The sequence below is a fragment of the Saimiri boliviensis genome, chromosome 1 (assembly GCF_048565385.1).
Source record: "Saimiri boliviensis isolate mSaiBol1 chromosome 1, mSaiBol1.pri, whole genome shotgun sequence".
Lineage (NCBI taxonomy): Eukaryota > Metazoa > Chordata > Mammalia > Primates > Cebidae > Saimiri > Saimiri boliviensis.
The window spans coordinates 64,697,606-64,718,873 of NC_133449.1; positions in this window are offsets into that span (position 1 = coordinate 64,697,606).

Sequence of the window (21,268 nt, forward strand, 5' to 3'; positions counted from 1 at the left end):
TATGCCCACTCTTCTTTGGGGAAGTATGCTAGAAGGGGGATACCATGGATGTTGAATGCCCCAATCTCCATTCCTGCAACAATCAGAAACACATTTTGCTCACTAAATGTACTCCTAAGAGTCTCTCTAACAGAAACAAAAACAATCACTTATAAGGAACTATATAAGGGTGTTCATTACAGATGCTTTCATAGTGGCAAAAAATCTACAAAGGCCAACACTAAAAACATGGTTGAACTAATCACAGACCATATACATCTCTGAAATATTATGAAAAAGAGGGAAATAGAGTTCTGTGAGTTGGAGGGATTTCCTCAGGATGTTGTTGACAGAGAAAAGCAAGATGAAGAAAAATGTATACAATGTGATCTTTTGCTTGTTTAAAAAAAAAAAAAAAAGGCCAGGTATAGTGGCTCATGCCTCTAATCCCAGCACTTTGGGAGGCCAAGGCAGGTAAATCACCTGAGGTCAGGAGTTCAAGACCAGCCTGGCCAACATGGTGAAACTCTATCTCTACTAAAAATATAAAAGTTAGCTGGGCATGGTGGAGGATACCTGTAGTTGCAGCTACTCAGGTGGCTGAGGCAGGAGAATCACTTGAATCTGGTTGTGGAGGCTGCAGTGAGCTGAGATTGTGCCACTGTACTCCAGCCTGGCCAACAGAGTGAGATTCCATCTCCAAAAATTAAAATAATAATAATAATAAATTTAAAAAAGAAAACCATATGTAATGCTTATAGGCATGTGTGATTAGATACATATAATAAAAATTAGAGAAAAAATGTACACTAGGTTTAGAACATGGATTATCTGAGGAGATACAGGGTGAAATATGTGTAAAGGAAGGGAGAAGTACACCAAGTTGGTAAAAGAAAGAAAAGATTACATTTGAAAATTATGTGGCAGATTCTGGGAAAGTGGCAATGGCAGCAACCACATAGTTTTTCAATCTTTGCAAATCTCTGCATAAAAACAGCAGAACTAGATTGCAAAACCAAAGCACATGGAAAATATTTACAACTAGTGTTGCCAGATTTAGTAAAGAAAAATACAGGATGCTCAGTGAAGTGTGAATTTCAAATAAACACTAAATAATCTTTTAGAAGAAGTATGTCTCAGATATTACATGGAAATAGAAACACTAGACCTAAATGGGGAGAAGAACAGAGCCAGAAAATCCCAGAAAGAAAACCACCATATTTTTGAACACTACACGAAAGCAACAGAAGAGGGAGCTCTGTGAAATTAGAAAAGCTCTGTGGAATTCCAGCCTATTTTTTCAAAGCCCAGGGAAACCGATTTCACGCAAAAACAAAAACACAGTAATATCAAGGTCAAATCACATGCAAAATTATAATAAGAAAAAAGAAAATGGGGAGCAGAATAACATCCCCAAAGATAAACAAAGTATGCCAAAAAGATGTGCCCACAAAAGAAAGAAAAATTGTAACCTATTATTTCAAGATGAGCTAAGAGACATTAACAACAACCTAACTCAGAATCAGGAAGACTCAGAAACAAGGTGACACAACTCAAGAAAGAATAAGAAAAGGAAAACAAATCATTTCATAAATGAAGATTAAACTAGAAAGAATACAAGCAAGTAAATGCAACTAATACCTGTAAAGAAATTTCTAGAAAGTAAAAAAGAGGAAAACTTTTTAAATCAAAAAGAAATGAGGAGAGACCTAAAGGAAAGGGAAAGGGGAAGGAAATTAAACACATGGGTAATAGGAATCCCTATAAGAGAAAACCAAAGTAAGGGCATAGGACAAATATTCAACTCTATATATTTATTTAAATTAAAAAATGCTTTCCTGAAAATAAAAAACGATTCTCAATTGCGTATTGAAAGAGGACACCACATAGCTGATAGTATTTTCCCAGAACAATCGATACCATAGTATACTATAATTTTAAATCCTGCTGCAAACAATATCTGTGCACTTAAATATGTATGCTTATGTGTTTGCACCACATATAATGAAAAAAAGTTTTCAAATACAGTGTTATATAAAGAAGATAGGATAACTAAAATTGATTGGTTATAAAATAAAATGCTAGTGCTCTATTCTGTGGGTTGAAAATCAAGATCTTTCAAATATAGTTTAATATCTACTTGTAGGAAAATAAGAAATTACAAAAGTGCGATTTTATTTGGAAGATTTTCCTTTGCTTTGTTCTTTCTCTTTGCAGCATCCACATAAATTCCCACAAGGATAAGTGGCTTGAAATTTTAAACATTTGTTTTCTTTCATAGAATTGTAGCTATTAAAACACTTGCGAATTTAATCCAAGCATATGTTTTGTTGCTGTTGTTTTGTTTGTTTGTTTGTTTTTTGAGACAGAGTCTCACTGTCATCCAGGCAGCAGTGCAGTGGCTCACTGCCACCTCTGCCTCCTGGGTTCAAGCGATTCTCCTGCCTCAGCCTCCCAAGTAGCTGAGATTACAGGGGTGCGCCATCACCCCCAGCTAATTTTTGTATTTTTATAGAGATGAGATTTCACCATGTTGGCCAGGCTGGTCTCAAACTCCTGATCTCAGGTGATCCGCCCACCTTGGCCTCCCAAAGAGCTGGGATTACAGATGTGAGCTACCACGCCTGATCGCATATGTTTTTTAAATGAGTAAATTGACACTTGGAAAGTTTGTAATTTGAAAAATAAAAAGTTTTCCTGGACGGGTTACACCAAACCTATAATCCCAGCACTTTGGGAGGCCAAGGCAGGTGGATCACTTGAGCCCAGCCTGGCCAATAGGGTGAAACCAGGTATCTACCTGAAAGAAAATACAAAAATTAAAAACGATAAAGGGGATATCACCACAGAATCCGCAGAAATACAAACCATCATCAGTGATTATTACAAACATCTCTATGTCCATAAACTAGTAAACCCGAAAGGAATAGACAAATTCCTGGACACTTGCATCCTCCCAGCTTAAACCAGGAAGAAGCCAAAACCCTGAATAGACCAATAACAAGGTTTGAAGTTGAGGCAGCAATTAAGAGCCTACCACCCAAAAAAAGCGCAGGTCCAGACGGGTTCACAGCCAACTTCTACCAGACATGCAAGAGGAGCTGGTACCATTCCTTCTGAAACTATTCCAAACAATCCAAAAAGACGGAATCCTTCCCAAATCATTTTAGGAGATCAACATCATCCTGATACCAGAACCCGGAGAGACTCAGCAAGAAAAGAAAATGTCAGGCCAATATCCATGATGAACATAGATGCAAAAATCTTTAATAAAATACTGGCAAACCGACTGCAACAGCTCATCAAAAAGCTTATCCACCATGATCAAGTAGGCTTCATCCTGGGGATGCAAGGCAGGTTCAACATGTGCAAGTCTTTAAACATAATTCACCACAGAAACAGAACTAAAGACAAAAACCACATGATTATCTCAATTGATGCAGAGAAGGCCTTTGACAAAATTCAACAGCCCTTTAGGCTAAAAATCCTCAATAAACTAGGTATTGATGGAACGTATCTCAAAATAATAAAAGCTATTTATGACAAACCAACAGCCAATATCATACTGAATGGGCAAAAACCGGAAGCATTCCCTTTGAAATCTAGTACTAGACAAGTATGCCCTCTCTCACCAATCCTATTCAATATAGTATTGGAAGTTCTAGCCAGAGCAATCAGGCAAGAAAAAGAAATAAAGGATATTCAAATAGGAAAGGAGGAAGTCAAATTGTCTCTATTTGCAGATGACATAATTGTATATCTAGAAGACCCCATCATCTCAGCCTAAAAATCTCCTGAAACTGATAAGCAACTTCAGCAAAATCTCAGGATACAAAATCAATGTGCAAAAATCACAAGCATTCCTATACACCAATAACAGACTTAAAGAGAGCCACATCAAGAATGAACTGCCATTCACAATTGCTACAAAGAGAATAAAATACCTAGGAATACAACTAACAAAGGATGTAAAGGACCTCTTCAAGGAGAACTATAAACCACTGCTCAAGGAAATAAGAGAGGACAAAAACAGATGGACAAACATTCCATGCTCATGGTTAGGAAGAATCAATATCATGAAAATGGCCATACTGTCCAAAGTAATTTACAGATTCAATGCTAACCCCATCAAGCTACCAATGACCTTCTTCACAGAACTGGAAAAAACCACCTTAAACTTCATATGGAACCAAAACAGAGCTGGCATAGCCAAGTCAATTGTAAGCAAAAAAAAAAAAAACAAAGCAGGAGGCATCACACTACCGAACTTCAAACTATACTACAAGTCTACTGTAATCAAAACAGCATGGTACTGATACCAAAACAGAGGTATAGACCAATGGAACAGAATAGAGGCCGGAGGAAACACAACATATCTACAACCATCTGATCTTTGACAAACCTGACAAAAACAAGCAATGGGGAAAGGGGTCCCTGTTTAATAGTGTTGAGAAAACTGGCTAGTCATGTGCAGAAAGCAGAAGCTGGACCCCTTCCTGACACCTTACACTAAAATTAACTCCGGATGGATTAAAGACTTAAACATAAGACCTAACACCATAAAAACCATAGAAGAAAACCTAGGCAAAACCATTCAGGACATAGGCGTAGGCAAGGACTTCATGACCAAAACACCAAAAGCATTGGCAACAAAAGTCAAAACAGACAAATGGGACCTAATCAAACTCCACAGCTTCTGCACATCAAAAGAAACAGTCATTAGAGTGAATCAGCAACCAACAGAATGGGAAAAAATTTTTGCAGTCTACCCATCTGACAAAGGGCTGATATCCAGAATCTACAAAGAACTAAAACAGATTTGCAAGAAAAAAACAAACAAGCCCATTCAAAAGAGGGCAAAGAACATGAACAGACACTTTAAAAAAGAAGACATACATGAGGCCAACAAACATATGAAAAAATGCTCATCATCACTGGTCATTAGAGAAATGCAAATCAAAACTATATTGAGATACCACTTCACACCAGTTAGAATGGCAATCATTAAAAAATCTGGAAACAACAGATGCTGGAGAGGATGTGGAGAAATAGGAACACTTTTACACTGTTGGTGGGAGTGTAAAATAGTTCAACCATTGTGGAAGACAGTGTGGCGATTCCTCAAGGATCTGGAAATAGAAATTCCATTTGACCCAGCAATCCCATTACTGGGTATATATCCAAAGGATTATAAATCGTTCTACTATAAAGACACATGCCCACGAATGTTCATTGCGGCACAGTTTACAATAGCAAAGACCTGGAACCAATCCAAATGGCCATCAATGATAGACTGGACAGGGAAAATGTGGCACATATACACCATGGAATACTATGCAACCATCAAAAACGATGAGTTCATGTCCTTTGTAGGGACGTGGATGAACCTGGAAACCATCATTCTCAGCAAACTGACACAAGAACAGAAAAACACCGCATGTTCTCACTCATAGGTGGGTGTTGAACAATTAGAACACATGAACACAGGGAGGGGAGCATCACATAGTGGGGTCTGTAGGGGGGAAATAGGGGAGGGACGGCGGGGGGTGGAGAGTTGGGGAGAGATAGCATGGGGAGAAATGCTAGATATAGGTGATGGGGAGGAAGGCAGCACATCACACTGCCGTGTGTGTATCTATGCAACAATCTTGCATATTCTTCACATGTACCCCAAAACCTAAAATGCAATTTAAAAAATAGCAAGGTGTAGTGGTGCATGCCTGTGGCCAACTACTTGGGAGACTGAGGCATGAGACTTGCTTGACCCTGGGAGGCGAAGGTTGCAGTGAGCCTAGATCACGCAACTGCACTCCAGCCTGAGCAGCAGAGCAAGACTATTTCCAAAAAAAAAAAAAAAAAAAAACTGTTAAAAAAGGTTTCCTGAGCCGGGCGCGGTGGCTCAAGCCTGTAATCCCAGCACTTTGGGAGGCCGAGGCAGGTGGATCACAAGGTCGAGAGATCGAGACCAACCTGGTCAACATGGTGAAACCCCGTCTCTACTAAAAATACAAAAAATTAGCTGGGCATGGTGGCGCGTGCCTGTAATTCCAGCTACTCAGGAGGCTGAGGCAGGAGAATTGCCTGAACCCAGGAGGCGGAGGTTGCGGTGAGCCGAGATCACGCCATTGCACTCCAGCCTGGGTAACAAGAGCGAAACTCCGTCTCAAAAAAAAAAAAAAGGTTTCCTAGGGCCATGCCCGGTGGTTCTCACTTGTAATCTCAACATTTTGAGAGGCCGAGGTGGGTGGATCACGAGGTCAAGAGAGCGAGACCATCCTGGCCAACATGGTGAAACCTCGTCTCTACTAAAATACAAAAATTAGCTGGGCGTGGTGGCACGTGCTTGTTGTCCCAGCTACTTCAGAGAATGAGGCAGGAGAATTGCTTGAACCCAGGAGGTGGAGGTTGCAGTGAGCCAAGATCGTGCCACCGCACTCCAGCCTGGCACCTAGCAACAGAACAAGACTCTGTCTCAAAAAAAAAAAAAAAAAAAAAAAAAAAAAAAAAGTTTCCTGTCCAAAAATAAATAAATAATATATTAGACTTTATGAAAAAAGAAACATTTTCTGGGCATCTAGAAAAAGGCTCATTTGACTTTTAGCAAATAGAAAATTGGATTATCAGAATTTTTTACAACAATGCATAATGCCAGAGAAAATGAAAAAAACTAACCATATTTAAGACGTTCAAGGAAAGACACAGGATTTCATGTCCAGCAAAAATAATTTGCAACTATAAAGGACATAAACTGTTATTAACATGTAAAAATTGGGGAATAGTGTTTCGATGAGCCTTCCTGAGAAATTTATTACAGAATTTCCTACCATCAAAATAACTAGAGTGACATCAGTATAAGGATACATGATGGGCATTCTTTTTTTTTTTTTTTTTTTTTTTTTCTGAGACGTGGTCTCTATCACCCAGGCTGGAGTGCAGTGGCACAATCTCAGCTCATTGCAACCGCCACCTCCTGGGTTCAAGTGATTCTTCTGCCTCAGCCTCCAGAGCAGCTGGGATTGCAGGCATGTGCCACCATGCCCAGCTAATCTTGTATTTTTAGTAGAGATGCAGTTTCACCATGTTGGCCAGCCTGGTTTTGAACTCCTGACCTCAAGTGATCCATCTGCCTTGGCCTCTCAAAGTGCTGGGATTACAGGTGTGAGCCACCACACCTGGCCCATTCAATTATAATTACCTATAGAACTACAAATAAATGAGAGCTAAGAGAAAAAAATTATATATATATTATATGATACTATATATATAGAGAGAGAGAGATATATATATGACTATGTGCTCTGACAAGGCAAATGTGATGCAACTTTTACAAATGTTTTACTTTTTAAAAACAGCTTTACTGATATATATTCCCTATCATATCGTTTACCCATTTGAAGCCTACAATTTAGTGGGTTTTCATATATTTTCAGAGTTGTGCATTCACCACTAGAATCAATTTGAAAATATTTTTATTATCCCCCCAAAAGAAATCCCACACCCCCCAAACACTTCACCCTTGCCCCAGCCCTAGGTAATCACTGCTTTGCTTTCTTTTGTACACAGGAAATAATATGTGTTTTCTTTGTGGCTAGCTGCTTTCACTTACCATAATGTTTTCAATATTCATTCATGTTGTAGCATATATCAGCATTTCACTTCATTTTCATGGTTAGATAATATCCCATCATATGTACGCCATGTTTCTTGTTTATCCATTCATCAATAGATAGGCATTTGGGTTTTTTCTACCTTTTGGCTATTGCAAATCATGCTGCTGTAAATGTTTGTATACAAGTTTTTGGGTAAACACAAACATTTCATTTCTCTTGGGTAGATACTAGGAGTGAAATTGCTGGATTGTAGGGTAAGTCTGTTTGACTTTTTGAAGAACTGCCAGACAATTTTTCAAAGCAGCGGCACCATTTACGGTTCCCACCAGCACTGTATGAAGGTTCCAATTTCTCTACAACCTCTTTTGCTATAGCCATCCCAGTAGGTGTGGAATGGCATCTCACTGTGGCTTTCATTTCCATTTCTCTTTTGGCTAATGATATTTAACACTTTTATGTATTTATTGTCCTTTCTACATTTTCTTTTTTTTTCTAAAATGGTTTCTTGCTCTGTTGTCCAGGCTGGAGCGCAGTGGCGTGATCTCAGCTCACTGCAACCTCTGCCTCCTGGTTCAAGCAATTCTCCTGCCTCAGTCTCCTGAGTAGCTGGGACTACAGGTGCATGCCACCATGGCTGGCTAATTTTTGTATTTTTTTCGTAGAGATGAGGTTTCACTATGTTGGCTTGGCTGGTCTTGAACTCCTGACCTCAGGTGATCTACCCACCCTGGCCTCCCAAAGTGTTGGGATTATAGGCATGGGCCACCATGCCTGGGCATTTGTACATTTTCTTTTAAGAAATGTCTACTCAAATTTTTTTGCCCATTTAAAAATTGGATTATTTTTCTTTTATTATTGAGCTGTAATAGTTCCCTATATATTCTAGATTACATAAGTACATTATCAGATGTATGACTTGCAAATATTTTTCCCATTCTGTGAGTTGCCATTTCATTTTATTGATGGATGGTATTCTTTGAAGCATGAAAGTTTTTAATTTTAATGATGCTAAGTTTGTCTATTTTTTCTTTTCTTGCTTGTGCTTTTGGTGTCATATCTAAGAAACTGTTGCCTAATCTAAGGTCACAAAGATTTGCACCTGTTTTCTTTTAAGAATTTTATTGTTTTAGCTCTTGCATTTTTGTTTTTGATCCATGCTGAGCTAATTTTTGTCTGGGGTGTGAGGAAGGGATCCAACTGCATTCTTTTGCATGTGGTTATCTAGTTGTCCTGATAATACAACTATTTTTAAATGACGAGAGAGAACAAAAAAATACATGCAAAATTTAAAATGTTGTCAGCAATTATGTCAGTGGGAGTATTAGCACTGTTATTCTGATACCCTTGTGTGGGTAATATGGGATAAAAACAAATATACAATTATAACATATTCTGATTCTATCATCCTCAAGAACAAGGATTCTCAGTATAAAAGCAAGAATTCACAGGTGTAACAGAAAGGGAGTTAAACAAAAGTTCTATTGATACAAAAAGTATCTAACTGTAAATTAAACTCATGGATTATTTAACTTTGTCCCCTAAAAAAAGCATAGAAACAATGACTAAAGATGTACCAATGAACACCTCTTAGCACCTAGATTGGGGTCTTGAAGCATCATTTCTCACTAAAAGAAATCAGGACTTCTCAAGAAATAGCCATGATATTAGGACTTTATATATATATATTGGCTTTTGTTCACAGTTTCTGTCTCATAACTCCCAAAGCCTTTGTTACAGTCTTTTGTTATAATGTTCAGGTTCTTTAGGCCTTAGGAGCAGACCTCAGGAAACAGAATCTCTCTCATCTTCTCCTGTCCTCCTTTTACCTGCCCAGGCAAGACTCTAATCTGATTATGGGTCAAAAGACCCTCATTCCAGAGACAGTTTTGTCCCATACTCAGGAGGAAGGGATGCCTCACCAAGAGGCGAAGAAGAATTGAACAAACAGACCTTCCTGGATTTCCCCACTCAGTCTATTAACATGAGATCATACCCTTTTTGTCCAATCACATTTCTGCACAGTTGTCAATGTAATGAAGCCTCCATAAAAACCCAAAAGGAGATGATTCAGAGAGCTTCTGGACAGCTGAACAAGTGGAGGTGCCTAGAGGGTGACACAGCCAGGAAGAACATGGAAGCTCTGCAACCCTTCAACCATACCTTGGCCTGCACATCTCTTCATGTGCACCCTTTGTAATATCCTTTATAATAAACTGCTAAATGTGTTTCCCTGAGTTCTGTGAGCCACGCCAGCAAGTTAATCAATGCAAAGAGGGGGTCATGGGAACCCCAACTTGAAGATGGTCAGTCAGAAGTTCCAAAGGCCCAAATTTGCAACTGGTGTCTGAAGGAGGGGGCAATCTTGGGGTCTGAGCCCTCAACCTGTGGTATCTGATATTATGTCCAGGTACATAGTATCAGAGTTGAACTGGAAGACCCCAGCTGGTGTTCGCTGCTTGTAGTTGGAGGAAAAACCCATATATTTGGTCAAACAAGTCTTTTGTGCTGGTTGTTATGGTGTGAGAGCAGAGGAAAAATGTAGTTTAAGAGTTTTCCCAAAGCAATAGTTGATCCCAAGTTTGGGGCAGGAAAAATACAAGATGAACCTGGAGCATCATGTAATACCAGATTGCAAGCAAGCCATCAAAGACTACTAGAGTTATGCAAAAGTACTAGGAGGCCAACTTGAGGAGGCTTCCATTGGCCACAAGTCAACAATTTGTTATTTGAATTCTTTTGGTGCAGGTCAGTGTGTATCTCTGCCCTCTATATTTCCTGCAAATAGACAGCTGATCCAGAGATAGATTGGACACAGGTTCAATCCCTATGGAAAAACTATCTGTATTGTATAACAGGACTATAATAGGCACATGTTGTCCAGTTGTCACTGAAGAGCTTCAATAATGATAATAATTGTAATAGTTTGAAACTCATCAATATGTCTAAATCTAAGATCAAAGTATCTGATGATAATTGTTTAAAAAAACAGTCACCTTCAAAGGATGACAGGGAACCCTTATCAAAGGATGATAGGGAACCAATTTATTGTCTTGAAAACTGGTAAATAAAAGAAATAAATAGAATATTTATCCTGCTGTTTCAGTCCACTGGGGCTGCTATTACAAAATACCATACACTGGGTGGTTAATAAACAACAGAAGCTTAGTAGCTCACGCCTGTAATCTCAACATTTTGGGAGGCTGAGGCAGGAGGATTACTTGAGGCTAGGAATTTGAGACCAGCCTGGGCAACCTGGTGAGACCCTATCTCTACAAAAAAGTAAAGCATTAGCTGCAAGTGGTGGCCTTGGCCTGTAGGGCCAGCTACTTGGGAGGTGAAGGTGGGAGGATCACTTGAGCCCAGGAGTTTGAGGTTATAGTGAACTATGGTCATGCCACTGCACTTCAGCCTGGGTAACAGAACGAGATTCTAGGGGTAAGAATGCATATAAGAGGCTCTGTGGCTCCCAAATACTCAATTCCCAAATAAACTATTGTTTTATAATGAAAAAATAAATAAGGTAATTGAAAGCAAATAAACAAACAAACAAACATGGAAATTTATTTCTCACCATTCTGGAGTCTGGGAAGACCAAGATCAGGGTGCTATCATGGTCGGATTCTGCTGAAGGCCCACTTCCAGATTCATAGAATGGCACCTTCTTGCTGTGTGCTTACATGATGTCAAGACTAGAAGCCCTCATGGCCTTACCACCTCCTAATACTATCACCTTGGGGGTTAGGTTTTCAATATATGCATTCTGAGGAGACATAGACATTTAGACCATAGCACCTGCCTTTTCTATATGAACTTTACTCCTGGAAAGCAAAACAGTATATGAGAAAAAGTGTGTTTTTATGAAAGTATTCCAACTAATAAATAAAAAATAAATGATAGAATATCAGCAGTTGACAACTCTGCAGTGAATAACAGATACAGACACTTTGCAGCTATTAAGATCATTAAAAGCCGGGCGCGGTGGCTCAAGCCTGTAATCCCAGCACTTTGGGAGGCCGAGGCGGGTGGATCACGAGGTCAAGAGATCGAGACCATCCTGGTCAACATGGTGAAACCCCGTCTCTAATAAAAATACAAAAAATTAGCTGGGCATGGTGGCGCGTGCCTATAGTCCCAGCTACTCAGGAGGCTGAGGCAGGAGAATTGCTTAAACCCAGGAGGCGGAGGTTGCGGTGAGCCGAGATCGCGCCATTGCACTCCAGCCTGGGTAACAAGAGCGAAACTCCGTCTCAAAAAAAAAAATCATTAAAAAATGACAATGGGGCAAGCTGTGCCTTCTACAGTCCTGCCTTACAGTACCCATAGTTTTGTCAAAGGTGTTGAACCTGTATCTAATCCATCTCTGGATCAGCTGTCTATTTGCAGGAAATACAGAGGACAGAGAAACACACTGAATTGCACCAAGAGAATTCAAATAACAAAATCCAGACTTCAGGAGACTACAGGTCACAAGGCTTGTATGCAAAATAAAGGATGGAGGAGAAACCCACAAATTCAAAGATACTTAAAAGATACATCTTCTAACAGGCAAGAGCAAACTACAGTGTCTATGGATGCACATTTCTGTGGTAAAAGTAAAAGAAAACTTCAAGGAAGTGATCACTGTACAAGTCAGCCTGGCTGGGCATGGTGGCTCACACCTGCAGTCCCAGAACTTTAGGAAGCGAAGGCAGGAGGATTGTTTGAGGCCAGAAATTTGAGACCAACATGGGCAACATACCCAGACTTCATCTCTATACAAAAATTAAAAATTAAAAATTAACTGAGGGCCAGATACAGTGGCTCATGCCTGTAATCCCAGCATTTTGGGAGGCCAAGGTGGAGGGTTCACATGAGGTCAGGAGCTTGAGACCAGGCTGGCCAACATGACGAAACCCTTTCTCTACTAAAAATACAAAAGTTAGTTGGACTTGGTGGCACATGCCTGTAATCCCAGCTACTTGGGAGGCTGAGGTAAGAGAATACTTGAAACCAGGAGGTAGAGGTTGCAGTGAGCTGAGATTGTGCCATTGCACTGCAGCCTGAGCAACAAAAGTGAAACTCTGTCTCAAAAAAAAAAAAAAAAATTAACTGAGAATGGTGGCATGCACCTGTGGTCTTGGCTACTCAGGAGGCCGAGGCAGGAGGAACATTTGAGCCCAGGAGGTGGAGGCTACAGTGAGCCATGATCTTGCTATTACCCTTCAGCCTGGGGGAACCCTGGGTGAATTATTTAGAGACTCTGTCTCGAAAACAAATGAACAAACAAACAAATAAATAAATAAAACAAGTCAGGATGTTATTTAGGGGAGGAGGAGAGATTGTGGTTGGGATGGGTTACATTAAAGGCGTTTCTAGAGTGGCTGGCAAAGTTCTATTTTTTAAAAAATCTGGGTGATATTCACCTTAAAATAATTCATTAAACCAGGCATTTGGTTTGTGTGATAATCTATTGTGATATTTTATGTTATAATAAAAATTAAAATACTTACAATAAAAATATCTTTAAAATATGTTTTGTTAAAATGTTAAACCAAAATCAATTAAATTAAGTTCTCTGGAGGTGGGACCCAGGCATCAATATTCTTTAAAGCTCTCTGCTGATTCTAAAGTGAAGCCAAGTTTGAAAGCCAGTGTGTAAGAGAAATGGAACTTCACTGTGCTCAGTGTCAGGGGTTTGGATTCTAGTCTTCACATAGGCACCCATCCAGCTGTGTGACCTGGAACAAGGAGTTTAACCTCTCTGGCCCATGGCGGCCCATCTGCTACATGGTGAAAACAATTGATCTACCCAAAGTTGGGATTGGACAGGTTGACTTTTTAAGTCCCTCTGAGTTTCAAAAACTGATAATCTAAGAATAGGAAATAGAATTATGTTAGAATAATTTAATCGTATAAAACTGTTTAATAATTGTATATAGAATATGATCATGCATATGCATCCACATGAAAAATGTGTGTGTGTGTGTGTATGTATGTTTGTGTGTGTATGTTTGTGTGTGTGTGTGTGTGTGTGTGTGTGTACATCATTCAGGATCCTGGTATGAAACAGAATTTACCATATATGGTCCAATTAAGAGATGTTATGAAGGAGCTGTGCACAGAGGTGTGGACAGTATTACTGTACACACTGACTTGAAACAGTGAGAAACTGTTACCACCCCTAAGCCTGAAAAGCAAGAGAAAGAAATGTGTTACTGAATCCCAGCAAGAGCTGAAGCTATGGAGGAGACACCCCACAGGCATTGTAGTCACAGGGGAACAGTCTCTTCCACTGGATCCATTTATTTATGTGGCTGTGTAGATGAATATACCTCAATATATTAACCCATTCTACTGTTGAAGGACATTGGAGTTATTTCCAGATTTTTGTTCCAAAAAATATGTCACTAAGATTATTCTTGTATATGCCTCTTGGTGTATATGTGCATACATTTCTGTTGGGTATATACATAGGAGTGGAATTTCTGGGTCATAGCATATATGAATCTTCATCATGTACAGCCAAACTGTTTTCCAAGTGTGTGTACCAATTTACATTCCACTAACAGCATATAAGAATTATTCTTTCTTTAGTCTTATCAACACTTGAAGAAAAAAAACAAAGTAGGATAACATACATAATTAGATATCAATATTCATTATAAGACTATAGTAAGAGACAGGGTGGTCTGTTTGAAAAGAGAGATAAATATACCAATGGAGAAGAATGGAGAGTCCAGAAACAGTCCCATACATATGCAGACGCTCAATTAGTGACAAAGGTAGCATTTCAGAGCAGTAGAAAACAGGAATTATCTTCATTAAATGGTATTGGATCAATGGAGTATACATACCCCAAAAATGAAATCTGATCCCACCCACCATACCTAAAAATCAGTTCTAGGTGGATTGCAGATCTAAATGCAAAAGGTGAAACAACAGATTTAGAAGAAAACATGGGGCTATTTTCATGACCCTGAGGCAGACAAAACTTCCTTAAATAAAACAAAAACACTTATTTAAAAAGGAAAAGATAAATGAACTGGATTTCATTAAGATTAGGAACTACTGTTCACCTAAGTATACCACAGAGTGCAGTAGCATAAGTCACACACTGGCCAAGATATTTGCAACATAGAACTGAAAAAGGACTCATATCCAGACCATAGAAAAAATTATTAGAATGAAAAAGACAGCAGCTCAATGGAAAAATGATCAAGCCTTGAATGGGCACTTTACAAAAGATATGTCCAGACATTCAATAAACATATTAAAAAGTGCTCAACCTCATGTAAAATAAAACAATGAGATTGTGGGAAACATTCCCGTGTGAGACCCCCAAAAGGTGTGGGTCTCACTATACGGTGAGTTTGATCCCAAACACAGTTTCCTACTGGAGGCAGTCGAGCTATTGGGAAGAAGGAACTGAAAGATGGATGATCAGTTTCTAATATTAACCATGATATCGTTTGGACCTAAACTATGCAGTGCTGCTAGACCGGGTGACTCCCTACCAGCAACCAGTTTCTGCTCTTAACTTTTATGATTCTTTCTTTAAGAATAGTTTTAACCTTTTCTTTACTTGCATGACTGCCTTGTACCCTAGATAATGGTTTAACTGTGGGGATATTTGCAAAGCAAATGCCACTATACGGATGGCTTTGATCCCTGACTCAGAGACTCCTGAATAGGGGGAGTTGAGATAAGTTGAGTCAGGAGCAGACAAAGGAGAATCTGGTTAAAAGATATTCTGATGAGCAAAACCAGAAAACCTTTTCACATGTGAGTCCTAAAACAAGATCAAACCAGAAATACCTGCAGCCATGAGGAATAATGTCTGGATGTAAATAAAATATCTGGATGTAAAATAATGTCTGGATACAAATTTCCTTTGTGATCACAGGAAATTCTATTACTTTTTACAACCACTGATTGTGTATCTGACTTCTCTATTGTATAGGCCATGTAAGGCATAGATGTGCATTTCCTCTTGCAATGACATAAACCAGAGCAAAGAAAGTGTATTTATTCCTGGCCTTTAAAAAATAAAATTCGCTGCTGTTTAGGCACAGCCTATCCAGCCCTCCAGAACCCCGCTTTCTCTGTCTCTCTTTATTTCTTCAAGCACATGCTCTCTTCCAGGTATTGGGACCCTCTTGCGGGTCGAGAGACCCCCGGCAGATGTGCCGTCCTGGACCGGTCCCTGACATGAGATATTGCCTCACACCCACCAGCACAGCTAAAACCAAAGTGACTGACACTATAGTACTGAAGAAAATATGGAACAGTGTGAATTCTCACACGTTGCTGGGGAGAAGTTAACTGATACAATCCCTTTGGAAGTGAAAATAAATTGAAAGTTGAAAATATACTATAGTATCTTATACAATAGTATATTTTATATACAATAGTATGTTATACTCCAGAAATGTGTACATATGTGCCCAAAAACACATGTAGAAGAATATTCATGAACAATATTTTTCTTAATAAACAAAAACTGGAAACAATCCAAATGTCCATTAACAATAAAAGTAGATAAATAAATTATGCTATGCCCATGCCATGGAATAGTATACAGCAATGAAAATGAACAAATCAAGGCTACAATATCAAGAATCAATCTCACACTTATAATGTTGAGCAAAAGAAATCATGCACAAAATAATACATATCATAGAATTCCATGTATATAAGTGCAAAACCAGGCAATAATAATCTATAGCGATAGACAGAAATCAGAATAGTAGTTAAGACTGGGGAAGAGAAAAGGGGTAGTGATTAGAAAAGGGAACTTCGGAGATGCTGGTATTGCTCTGTCTCTTGAGTTGGGAGGTGTTGTCTAGCTATATCTATTTTTCAATAGTTTATCACACCTGTAATCCCAGCACTTTGGGAGGCCAAGGTGGGTGGATGTCCTGAGGTCCGGAGTTTGAAACCAGCCTGGCCAACATGGTGAAACCCCATCTCTATTAAATATACAAAAATTAGCCGGGCATGGTGACATACACCTGTAATCCCATCTACTCAGGAAGCTGAGGCAGGAGAATCGCTTGAACCGAGGAGGCAGAGGTTGCAGTAAGCGGAGATTGCACCACGCACTCAAAAAAAAAAAGTGTGGCCAGGCGCAGTGGCTCACACCTGTAATCTCAACACTACGGGAGGCCAAGGCGGGCGGATCACCTGAGGTTGGGAGTTCGAGACCAGACTGACCAACATGGAGAAACCCCGTCTCTACTAAAAATACAAAAAATTAGCTGGGCATAGTGGCATATGCCTGTAATCCCAGCTATTCAGGAGGCTGAGGCAGGAGAATTGCTTGAACCTGGGAGGTGGAGGTTGCAGTGAGCCAAGATCGTGCCATTGCACTCCAGCCTGGGCAACAAGAGTGAAACTCTGTCTCAAAAATAAAGTATATGGGGTATGTGTTTCTAGTGTGTGTGTGTGCACGCATGCTCACTCATGAGCACACACTCAAATAAATTAACTGAAAGAATTCAAGACAAAATATGAATAACGGTTGTCTCTGAGTTAGTGTGATCACAAGGTTGCTAAAGTTTTTTGTGCTTTCTTCTTGTTCTTCTGAATTCATTTTTCTACAATAAACATGTTCTATTTATGTTTTTAAAAAGTTTTTAAAAAGAAAATCTATTCAGAGCTTTGTTAGCACTCCATTAAACATTCTTTTATGTATTTTCTGATTCTATCAAATGAATCTGTTATTCTCCCCATGGCATCTGAATCAGGCAGAATGGCAAAATCAATCTACTCTGTAAAGCATTAAACTAAAACTCAAAAATGGCTTCAGTTCCCAGCATTCCTGTTGTGTGATCTCTCCCATCTGATCTCTCTGTACCTAATATTCTCTTCCCAGTGTCTTGCTGGAACTTGGATTTAAAATCATTCTGTTTCTCTGTATATTTTTTCCAGCATTTGGATTCATTTTTCTGTGTACAAAAGACACAGCCACAAAATCTCCAGACATAAAGCAAAGTAGATAACTTATTTTTTAAGTTATAATGATCAACTTGACCCCATGTATGAAGTACCTACTATTTGTCAGACATTAGATACTAAATAACATTAGTTAATCCTCACAACCTTAGGAAGTAGGTGTCTTTATATCCACTTTACAGATGAAGAAACTAAGGGACAGATTGGTTAAGCAACTTGGCCAAGGTCACTGGGTTAGTAAGAGGCAAAGCAAGATTCGAGAGCAGAGAAGAGGCTGGGCGCGGTGGTTCTTGCCTGTAGTCCCCGCACTTTGGGAAGTCAAGGCAGGCTGATCACTTGAGGTCAGGAGTTTGAGACCAGCCTGGCCAACATGGAGAAACCCCATCTCTACTAAAAATACAAAAATTAGCCAGTTGTGGTGGCGAGCACCTGTAATCCCAGCTACTTGGGAGGCTGAGGCAGGAGAATCACTTGAATCTGGGAGGCGGAGGTTGCAGTGAACCGAGGTCGTGCCACTGCACTCCAGCCTGGGAGACAGAGTGGACTCTGTCTTGCAAAAATGAAAAATAAAAAAAAAAGCAGGGAAGAGCCATGTAAAATTTTCCAGGAGATAGATTCATGTAATAAGCACCTTGGCTGCACAAATTATTGGCAGCTTCCTTCTTAAGAAAATCCAATATCAGGACAATGAAGGTGAAAATGTCATGAATAAACCATCAAGAGAATCTGGAAATCTTCAGGAATCTCTGGTTGACTTTGACACTGGAGGATCCATTCCAAATCACTACTTTTTCTCACTTCTTAGCTGTACAGAACAACACCTGTGGAACTGTATCTTGAACTACCAGACTCCTACTTCCCCAGGTTAGTCCAGAGAAAGCACTTTAGCAGGCAGCAAGGATTGCTTAGAATATATCACTACTGGCCGGGCGCGGTGGCTCACGCTTATAATCCCAGCACTTTGGGAGGCCGAGACGGGTGGATCACGAGTTCAAGAGATCGAGACCATACTGGTCAACATGGTGAAACCCCGTCTCTACTAAAAATAAAAAAAAAAAATAGCTGGGCATGGTGGCGCACGCCTGTAGTCCCAGCTACTCGGGAAGCTGAGGCAGGAGAATTGCTTGAACCCAGGAGGCGGAGGTTGCGGTGAGCCGAGATCGCGCCATTGCACTCCAGCCTGGGTAAAAAGAGCGAAACTCCGTCCAAAAAAAAAAAAAAAGAAAACCCTCAAGAATATATCACTACTGAGATGTCAGTTTTGGTGAATGCATCAGGCTATCATCCAGATGAACTATGGACATTCGAAATGCTGACCATTAAGTGCCAAAAAATATCCAAGGCCCTGCCTAAACTAAGTAGCATTGTGGCAAAGCCAAAATGGTCAAAATCATCTAGCCGGTCATCTTTTAATCATTGCTTTCCCAGATACTAGTTGAAAGTACCCCAAGGAGTATCACCACATAAATGAAGACATTTTAATTGTGAGTGGAGAGTTAGGAGTCAGAGACCTAAGGTAGTGGTTCTCAAACCTGAGCTTGCCTCAGAAGCACATGGAGAGCTTGTTAAAACAGTTTGCTCCACCTGTCCCCACAGTTTTTGATTCAGTAGTTCTTGGGTGGAGTCCAGTAATTTGCATTTTAACAGGTTCCCAGATGATGCTGAGGTACCTGGTCCAGGACCACAGTTTGAAAGCCACTGGCCTAAGAAATTGGTACAATTGGCCACAGCTGTGTGGATTTTAAGATTGTGATGGCAGTCCTTTCCTTCATGGCCAGAGTGAGGAGAGAGATTTTTAGGGATCCTTAGCTGCTTCAAACAGGGGGAAGGAAAATCAGGACAGTGTGGTATCAATTAAAAAAAAAAAAAAAACCCCACAGAATTTCAAGGAGAAATAAAGTGAGAAGTCACATAAGAGAAGGAAAGATAATGGTCCATTGAATTTGGCATCCTGGAAGTCACGGATGATCTCAGGGAGGAGAGTTTCACCAGCATGGTGAGGATAAACACAGAGCTGCAGTGGTTTTTGAGTGAAGTCATTCTTACAGATGACTCTTTCAAATAGCCTGGCTATTAAATAAAGAAGAGTTAGATAGTAATGAGAGAAGATTTGACTTGAGCAAGTGCTGAAGGAAATGCACCATGTATGAAAAGAGGTTGAAGATACAGAGGGGAAAGGAACTGGTAGTGAGAAGATTCCTGAGAAGATGAGAGGGATTCCAGCCTGGATGGGGGAGAAATAGCTTTCATTGAGGTAGGAGGAAAAGATCAGGGATGGGTCAAAAGGGAGGGTTTGGGGCCAGATGCAGTGACTCACACCTGTAATCCCAGCAGTTTGGGAGGCCAAGGCAGGAGGATTGTTTGAGGCTAGGAGTTCAAGACCAGCCTGAGCAAAACCAGCCTGACCCCGTCTCTACAAAAAAATAACAAAAATTAGCCAGGCATGGTGGCACGTGCCTATAGTCCCAGCTAGTCAGGAGGCTGAGGAAGGAGGATGACTTGAGCCTAGGAGGTTGAGGCTGCAGTGAGCCATAATCGTGCTACTGCACTCTAGCCTGGGTGCCTGGGTGACAGAGAGAGATTCTGTTTCAAAACAGAGAGAGAGAGAGAGAAAGAAAAAGAAAGGGTTTAGTTTCTAGTTGGGAAAGTTCTTGCCTGATGGCCTCAGTTTTCCCAGTGGAATAGGCAAGTCCTTAGCCGAGAGGGAATTAGTGCAGGAGGGGAAATGAGAAAAAAGCGAAGAGGTTAGATGAACCACTGGAGAGACAAGATATGGCATAATTTCTGACATACAGAGGATTAATTAAGGAGCAGGTACAAGGGCCCAGGTGAAGCTGGAAACTATGATTGGAAATCACTCTTGCATGAATTTTTTCAGCAGGATTCGGCTGAGCAAGGGAATGCTTGGATCAACTAAGGCTGAAGGTTCTGGAGGCCAAGCACACTGGTGGGACAAGAGGCAAGAGGGTCTGGTGACATGGAAAGGACAGAAGGGGGCATTCTGGGAGTCCAGATTCAATCAGAACAAAATAACGGCATGAGGGTGCTGATTTCATTGGGAGAAAATGGAGTGGACAAAAGACTTAGGGTCCAACTGTGGCCAAAATGGGAATACAGTGGAGTTGTGCCATTGGAGGGCCTGGATTCTAAAGCCAGCACTGGCAGCATACATTTTGGGTGGTCAAATTTACCTTTGGAAATGCCTCCAATCACCCTTAATATGTTTGCACTGACACCCAACATACTGTTTTTCAGTCAGAACTACATAGCCAGCATTAGCCCAGACCTCTGTCATTGGCTGAGCAGCCCGTAAGGTAGTTGGCATGTGTTTAGAGGCCATATTGACAAGAGGAAGTGCTCTTTAAACACTGGAGTCACAGCAAGGGCCGCCAGACGATCCCGCAATAAGAGGTACAAGGGAACTGAGGTCAACCTAGGAAACAGCAGATTCATGGCTCCCACCTCATCCTCACTCCCCAGCACACACTCTTGAAAGGAAAGTCAGTGAGGCAACTGTGCTATTTAAACTGTTCTGTCTTACCCACTGTCATTTTTTCCCCAGACTGTAGAACCGAATTTAAATTAGTTAAAAACATGAATGATGTGATTCCACTATTTTAGGAATAAGAGAATGAGTGAGCTTAAATCATTGGAGGCTATGGTCTATATGAATCATAGAGTTTAAAATTTCAAAGGTTCAGATGATCAATAAGGCCAAAGGACAAGTATCCAGATAGCTGTCATTA